The 8,345-nt window shown below is 41.9% G+C and overlaps 1 protein-coding gene across 4 annotated transcripts in view; it reads left to right on the top strand.

The window, feature by feature from the left end:
• Positions 1–260: 260 nt before the first annotated feature.
• SIPA1L2 (signal induced proliferation associated 1 like 2) overlaps positions 261–8,345 on the top strand; it is a 124,406-nt gene continuing 116,321 nt past the window's right edge. For all 4 annotated transcript variants that reach the window (XM_033054207.1, XM_033054206.1, XM_033054205.2 and 1 more), the window contains exon 1: positions 261–458. The gene's annotated coding sequence lies outside the window, so the exon portion shown is untranslated. The remainder of the gene's footprint in view (positions 459–8,345) is intronic.

Raw genomic sequence — 8,345 nt, 5'->3', positions numbered from 1 at the left:
GGCAGGGGAGGCGGTGTCGGGGCGGGGCGCGGGGTTCGGGATGCGCGACAGCGCGAGCGGCCAATGCGGGGCTGGCGGTCCCCCGGGGCCGCGCCGGCGGAGCCGCTGGAGGCGGGGTCGGCGGGCGGGGCGGGGCTGCGGGCGTGCGGGGCCGGCGAGCGCGGGTGTGAGTGTCGCTGCTGCCCCCGCCCTCCCGCCGCTGCCCCGCCCTCCCGTCCGGCGGCGGAGCCGCACTCCAGACCCAGCGCCGGGCGGAGCGCCGGGAAGCGGTGGCGGGGGAGCGACAGGAGGAACAGCGGCGGTCACGCCAGCCCGCAGCACCCCAGCGGACGGCGCCCCGCGGGTGGCGTGTCCCGCGGGAGCGGAGCGGAGGGGAGCCCGTGTGCGCGGGGGGCATGGGGGTCCCGCGGCCGGAGCAGCCGGAGCGCGGGCAGCAGCGGCGGCCGCGGCAGCACCAGGTAAGGAGCGGCGCCCGCCCCCGCGTCCGTGTCCCGCGGGCGTGCGAGCGCCTTCCCTCCCGGGAACGGCTCCGGAGCACTTCAGGGAAGGGGGTGCTGTGAGGACAGACCCATCTCCTCTTCCCTCAGGTGCCTTTGGGAGGGAGGCTCGGCTTCTCCGGGCTCCGCGGGCGGACGGAGGGCTGTGGCGGGTGGGGAAGCGGGGGGGAGCCGCGGGCCCCCCTTCCCCAGCGGGCCCCGTCCTCGCCCCGGTCGCCACACGGTGCCTGCCGCGCCGGGGCGGGGTGGCTGCGGCCGGGGCCACTCGCTCCCGCACGTCGCCTTTCTAAATAGCGATGCGATCCGCCCGTAGAGAATGGGGGGTGTCCGCCGGGTCGCCAGTCACCTGCGGGGCGGTTCTGCCGCTGCCCGAGCACCCCCTCCCCGCTCCGAGTCTCATTGCAAGAATAAAGGCAATTACGGAGTAAGTTTGCCCGGATCGGACATCTCGGGAGAGCCGCTGCTCAGAGCGGGGACGGTGCAGCGGGGACCGCCAAGCGCTTGGGGTAGCAGAAGAAAAACCTCTTCAATCCATGCAGTTTCCTTAAATGATTTAAATCCCCTTTTATTTTGGTTACTGGATACAAGGCGCAGGCTGCATCCTTTTGCGCTCTTTGTTATCTTGTGCTACTCCGATAGCTGTTTAGGGGTCCGTTCTGCAAACTTCGATTCGTTAAATAGCAGCCAGCGCCGCTCAACTTTGCCGCAGATTTTATGCTGGGCTTCGCAGCCTTTCTGTGCCGGGCGGCAGCGCTGAGAGAGCCCCTGCGAATGGGGAAGTAGCGTTCTGCAGGCTTGACAAAGGCAACTCCGGAGCTGACAAATTTCAGATATGGCTGTTAAGGTTCACGAAGTAGGTCAGTAAACTACCTTAGTGCTAGGTGCTGCATTATTTTAATAATCGGTAGCTTGAATACTTGCTTTCAGCCTGGCTTTTCTAGAGGAAACGAGTTTTGGGGGTTTTTTTTTATGATGCAAAAGACATGCAAAGTTAAAGAGAATTGCACATGTAAATTTTCCCGAGCTCTTTTGTGCGCAGTTTTCACTTCTGAAAGTTAACACTAGATGGCTTTCTTATATCAGCTATCCTTCAGGGAAGGAAAGCATGTAATCTGTCTCTGCAGCCTGCTATTTCTGTGTTTGTCTATTTTTTTTTCTTCACGTGAATAGTAAACTATCTTCTGGTCAGTTCTGCACCGATTAGACACGAGCAGATTTGAAGCTTGCTTACTAGCTGGCGTAATTCGTTGTTTTGATTAGCTCATGTTGCTGCTTTGGACTTTATTTTACGTGTGTGTTGCTAATATATAAAGAAAGTTTGTTTAGTTGGAAGGTAACTCTGCATAATATTTACATTGCTAGAAAGGAAGGCAGCTGGATAATGCAGGATGTTTGAAAATGGGGAAAAGCCAATAATTCAGTCTCAGTTGTTATGTAGTTTCATGGACTCCTTTTAAAAGGGACCATAGGGCATTAGTATTGTCTGTTCAGCTATTTTTCCCCTGGATTCTGTACCTAGCTACCTTAGACTGACACATTTTGGAGTTGGATTTAGAAACATAGTGCTTCATAGCCTGCTGGATGTAGAAATGCCTAGGCTTGATGCCTTATTATTCTATTTCTTGTGTTTTTACAAAACTGTGCCTTTTGTCGGTAGGAATGCATTATTTGCTTCTTTGGTGGTAGCTTTGAAGTACTTCAATCTTCAAATTTGATCTTTGAAATATCTTTTATTATTAATGCAAACATGTTTAAATCATCAAGAGCTCTAATGCATTATAGATATTTAAACATCACTTAGGGTCCACAACACTTGATTTATAATTTATGTAGCATTCATATAAAGCTAGATTTAGAGAGGTCTCTGAATGTATTGTCTTGGTTTTGCATGCCCAGTGGGTTACCTTAGCAGGTCATGCAGCACTTAGATGTAACAAGAAGGAATGCTTGTAAGGATGCCAGACTGTTTCACCAATCCTAGTGGATCAATTAAAGATCATTTCATTTATATGGACATAATGTGAAGCTTAGAACTAAACAAAACCTCAGTTCTTTGTAGCTGGCATTTGCTTACTGTGCATATCAGAGTATTTTTAAAGGTTTATATTTCATTTTCCCGAAAGATAATATGGTCTTCTTTTTGTAGGCATTCACTGACATGCCATTACTCAAGTGCATTGTGAAATACTCTTGCAAATGAAGAGAGTCAAATGAGGAACTAAGCAAAGCAGTGGTCAAACAGACAAAAGCATCCAATTTTTTGCTGCTTTTGACTTCTATGACTGAAACGAGGCAGTTTGCTTTTCTACTTCCAGCTTCATACTGGACATAGGCAGGCATTGCACCTCAGCTCTTTATCTGCAGATCACCTGATCAAACTGCAGGAGAAAGGAAGTATTTTCCCCTTGCCTTGGCTGGAGTTAGGATTCTATTTAGATGGCTGGATGTTAAAATATTTTCAGTAATAGGTTTCTGCCTTTTACTACTGAGAGATCTAGTTTGGTAATACAGAGGGAGAAATGCTATGATATTATGATAATACAAGTTAGAGATTGTGGAAAGAGGGTGGGGCACTGGGTTATCTAGTTTCTCACGTTAGTCATCCAAGATTACCAACAGTAGCTGTTTTGACAGTTTGTAATGAAATCAGGGTTTGATAAATGCTCTTTTCTCTTTCCATGCATTTTTTACTTTGCAATTTAAAATGCTTTGCAATTTTGAAATGTTTGGGTAAGCTGGGCTGTGGATTGAAGTGGAGGAGGCTGTTTATTTTCTGTGTGTTGCCATATTGTCCCCAGAGTAGATTTTTTTTTTTGTGTTAGGCAACATAATTTATCCAATTCTTTAAAATGTTGCCTCTTGCAAAGTCAAGACTAACTTCAGTTTATCTTGTTATTTTCAGCACAATTTTCATCCATCTATAAATCTGGACAGTTTATGAAGTTTAAGGTAGGGGTGCCCCTGATAGGTTTTTTTCTACCCTGGTTTTTCTACTTGAATTTTGAGAGAAGAGAGCAAGGACTGTCACTACCAAATTCAATAATCCAGTAAGAAGAATATGAAGGCATTTGTATTTAGTATGTTTCATAGTTGTTTGTTTGCTGGTTTGTTAAACACTAGCTGTTTACATAAATTGCATTAAGAATAACATTAATTCCAGATGACATTCAGTGATGATGTCCTGTGACTAGTTAGAATTTTAAGAATTGTCAGGATTTCACATTTTTTACTTTTTTAAAAAAAATTATTATTTTATAAAACAGCAAACTTAATGTTAAACATCTGATTTATCCTGACAGAACTAAATGAGAGAGACCCTACCTTCCTTTGTAGTAAAGCACTGACCCTGGATTTAAAGCCACTTTGAAGCCTAACTGAATGAGCAGAAGATTGAAAAGGATTATTATAATTGGTGATACTCTTCTAGTTTTTAGTTGGACAGGACAGCAGTAGACAGAAATGTCATTGTGATTAGTTTGCACCATAGTTCTTACTAGAATATATGTAGGCTCTTGTTTGGATCATGAAACTGTAATTACATCAGCGGTTAGCTACTCAAGATTTATAAGTGGATTTTTCTGGTTTTCTGGAATTTCTTAAATAATGACCAGTGCATACATAATTAAATGTTTTGTTTTAAAAAAATCTTGAATTCTTATGGAGGTAATGCTTTGAACATGTAATAAATGTAAGCAGCTGCTGTCCCATCTTTTTCGACATGCAAGCAAACAGCTTTATTGGATTCGATACTTGTAAGACATTTTAAGAACAGTAGATTTTGAAGTGAACTAGGCATTTATTTTAGTGCTGTTAACTGGGGATTCTGTGTTCCTTTGGAAAAAAGAACTGGAGCTACTTTTTTTTTTTAAATTTTTTAATTTTTTAAAGCTGTGACATGTAGTGCAGAAGGATACTGTAGCTATTTTTTGAAAGTGAGGAAATCTAGAAGTCTAGAGGAGCAGTAGTAAATTGGCTTGTAGTAGCTGGGAGGCTGGAAGGTGGCAGTAGCTGAAGTCTGGCTGCCCCTCCCCCTCGGCAGCTTAAGTAAAATTCTGAGCACAGGACTTGGAGTTTTGCCATTGACTTCGAATCTTTTCTTACATAATGTCTTCATTTCTTGTTCTGGATCCTGCAAAGTCGCATACCCAGCTCTGCAGATATTTGTGTAATGCTCCTGTATTGTTTGCTGTTTCTTTCCTCCCCCTCTCCCTTGGCTACCTGAATTCTCTCTGGCATAGTGGCTGTGGATAGTGATAATGTCTGCCTGCATTTATGTGTATCATGTGTCCTCTAATATAAATCCCATCAAATCATTTTCATATAACTCTCATAACCTGAACAGTTATATTGTGAAATACCTCTACTTCAAAGACTACCTGAAAGATTAAAGATACAAAGCTCTCATAAAGCTCATCAATTTGCCCTTCCATTTCCCTTTGGGTTCAGCAGCCTTTTTTAAAAACCTGATAAAAACTGGGATGAAATGATAGACCCTTTATACAAATTACAGGTACAACAGATTACACACTTTAATTGTTTTTTATTAGGAACGGTTCTCTGAGAGCATTAGACATTCTGTGGCAGGTCAATTTAAATGCAATAAAATGTGTTTTAATACCTTTATATTTTTTTTTGTAGTAATTTGGCATTTTTTGGTGTTTTGAGTCACCTTTTTTTTTACACTTATTTGTTCCATATATATGAGATGGAAAGGAGATTCTGGGTCACCTTATTTAATTTTTGATTTTTACAGTCACTTCAGTCAAATCTGATAAATTGTGAAGTGATGTGACAATGAAATTGTCAATTTAATTGCAATTAAGGTGACTAAGGACAGAGTGAAACATTCTAAAGTATGTGTTGTAAGTGCACATAGCGTTAAAATACTTTTTGCTAGTTTTTTTCCCTTTCATGTGGGGGAGTAAAAAGAAGTACTGAAATAAATGCATAGTTAGCAAAATAGTCACTGCAAAAAAGCAACTCTATTTCCTATATTTTGTAAAGAAGATATTTGTGAAAGATGGGACATTTCAGTCAGAGTTTTTCCAGGTTTGTTATTTTGATTTTTTTTCCCCCACCTGAGATTGCAAGTTATTTAATCATTCTTATTCTCTGGTTTTTCTCATTTGTGGCTTTCTGTTCAAAACTAATTGCTTCCGGCTTTTAGATACCTGAAGTGCATTCAAGTAAAAGAGCACTCCTCTGCTTCTAGTATTTTTCTGGCTTCTCAGCACCGAAAATGAATACCTGATATGTTTTAGCATGAAATCCCATTGTACTACTAGTGTGACACAAAGTGGAAAAATAAGTGTGGGGGGGAAAAAAGAGTGTGGCTGTGCCTTTTCATACATTCTCATGCCTTGCTTATTGCAGTGCCAGCTGCTCGTAAAGAATTAGGAACAGTTTACAGTGATCAGGTTGTCTGTAGTGTTCTGCTGTAGTAAAGTAAGCCTTGGTTTTACTTTGTAAGGTTGTCAGGACAACAGCTCCTCTTGCTCCTCTTGGTGTTTCCCTAAAGCAATGGAGGGAGCTTTTTCAAAGGCAGTGGATTCCTTGCCTCACTGGGCTGCAGGATTGCCAGCTGTGATTTGGGTTCAGCAATATGCTCTGGCTATGTTGTGTAAAAATTCTAATTGATGATGAATGCAAACCCAGTGTGAGAATAATTTTTCTTCATTGGACTAATGTAAAACAACCCATTGTATTTACAAACCCATGACCCATTTTCTCTGCAGTATTGTCATTAATCTTCTGTTCCCTTCCTCTAAGGCTAAGAGAAAAATGTTTGCAATTTGACAGTATGGAACTTGTGATAAGAGCTGAGACAAGGTAGGAATTAGTTTAAAACTATGTTATGTCAGCGTGCTACAGTCTGACACTGGAGCTAACAAGTGAAATCAACTGGGGTTTCTGTTAGGTTGAGTTTGTGATGTCTTTGACAAAAAACCTCAGATGAAATTGGTGTTCAGTGATAAGCCACACAGTAACTGTCGAGGTGTTGGCATTTTGAAGAGCTACTGTTCTGTTCTTGTTACATGGTAAATTAGAAGAAGAATGCATGTTGTTAAATGTAGCAAACTAAATGACTACAAAGTCACTCTCTGGTCATTGTATGCATTGTAGGCATTTCAACTGCAATAACTTTTAGATAGTTGGGATGTTGGGGTGGGAAAGATCAGCAGGGAAGATCACATGAAGAAAGCTTTTTAAAGAGCTGAGGGGTTTTAATTTATTATTTCATAAAATATGCTAAAACATGAGACTTATTTTGGCACTTTCATAGCCTCCTTTATATTATTGTTGTAGAGGGATTCCTTAGTTTGATCCAACTTCTTTGATCTGGGTTGAGCTGTAGTAGTTGATTAAATGATGTCCAGGTACTTAAAATCCTTTTGTCAAAACCATAACCTTCTATTTCAAATTCCCTTTTCAGACAACTAGAACAACAGTCCATTCACGGAATAATTTGGCAGAGATGCATGGGCATCTGCATTCAGTCCTGGAAGCTGCCTGGCAGAATTAGAAATAAACTTGTCAGTGTTCAAAATGTTTTCTGCCTTGTTTGGCTACCATTTTTTTTGAGAACAGGCAGGTCCTCCAGAGGTGGGTGTCTTCCCCCTCTCAGATCCTCTACTGTTTACATCCTCTCCCCCCAAAATTTTCTTAGAATCTTTGTACATGTCTTTGAATCACACAGTCGTGTTTGCATAGGAAACCACTTCAAAAAGTTCTTTTTAAGGTTGGTGAGATGGAGTAAATACAGTGATCAGTGTATTCTGCAACAGTGTGTGAACAGGTTTGCTCATTTCCACTTCTCTTTAAATGTAGAATCTGAACAGTTTGTTACAAGAAAGAATCAGGATAGATGAGATGATCTAAATTGATCTAGAGCTGTACAGGTGGTTGCTCAGAGTGCTACACTGAAAAACCTCAAATATAAATTGAGCTGCAATATTTTCTATATAGGATGAAGTTTCTACTGATGGAGCAGAGGGTTTTACTGGCATTCTGAGCCAGACTGCTTACCCTGGACCCCTGGAAATCATTGCCTGTGGTGGAGTTTTCCGAGTGAAGGGCAAACACTGCTTGGCTGTCAGATTTGGTAATTTTGCTAATGTGTGCTTCTGTCACACTTGGAAAAAAAAGCTGTGTGATTTTTCTCTGTGGTTGTTTAACCTGTGAAATTAAGTTTCTAGGAGCATAACTACCCTTGAAACTTTATCTATCTGATTCTACTGAGTCAAATAGGCTCGAAAAATCTTGAGGTGGAGGGAGGTGTTGCACTGTATGCCTGCATAAACCTTGTTTCCTTAGGAAATAAGAATTGGTGACTGTTCTTTCTGTTATGCTGATCTGCAGCAAATAGGTACTACATTTGGAAAATGTTTTGTTTTTACTTTGTATTTTACTGATGTATTTTTTAAAGTATTGTTGCATATATAAGATTACATTAAAACTATCAATGCACAGAGTGCACCTTTCTGCCTGGTAAGGGGTGTACAAACTGTGTCTTTGTATGCACAAATTGCTAGTTGAATATCTACCCTTGCTTTTTGTGGCTGAGTGTTAAAATTGAATATTTACGTATATACATAATAATAATTCTTTCTCCTGGGGAAAAGAGATGCTTAATAGTGATGTGTTTCTTTCTGTTATGTAGGCTGTACCCAACAGTATCAAGATTCCAATACACTCATTTTCCAGTGTTCAGCATGCCTGTAGATCAGAAGTGTTTGAAGTTGCAAGTTACAGATTTTCTTCTTTTCTGTGTCAGGTGTTGCGATTGCATCTCTCAGTACAACTGTATGCATTCTTTATGGCAGCTACCCTAATCACTGCAGGGAAAAG

Source organism: Catharus ustulatus, chromosome 3 (assembly GCF_009819885.2).
Source record: "Catharus ustulatus isolate bCatUst1 chromosome 3, bCatUst1.pri.v2, whole genome shotgun sequence".
In the NCBI taxonomy this organism is placed as follows: Eukaryota; Metazoa; Chordata; class Aves; order Passeriformes; family Turdidae; genus Catharus; species Catharus ustulatus.
Note: the sequence above shows the minus strand (reverse complement) of the source record. Positions and strands in the feature narration are given on the sequence as shown.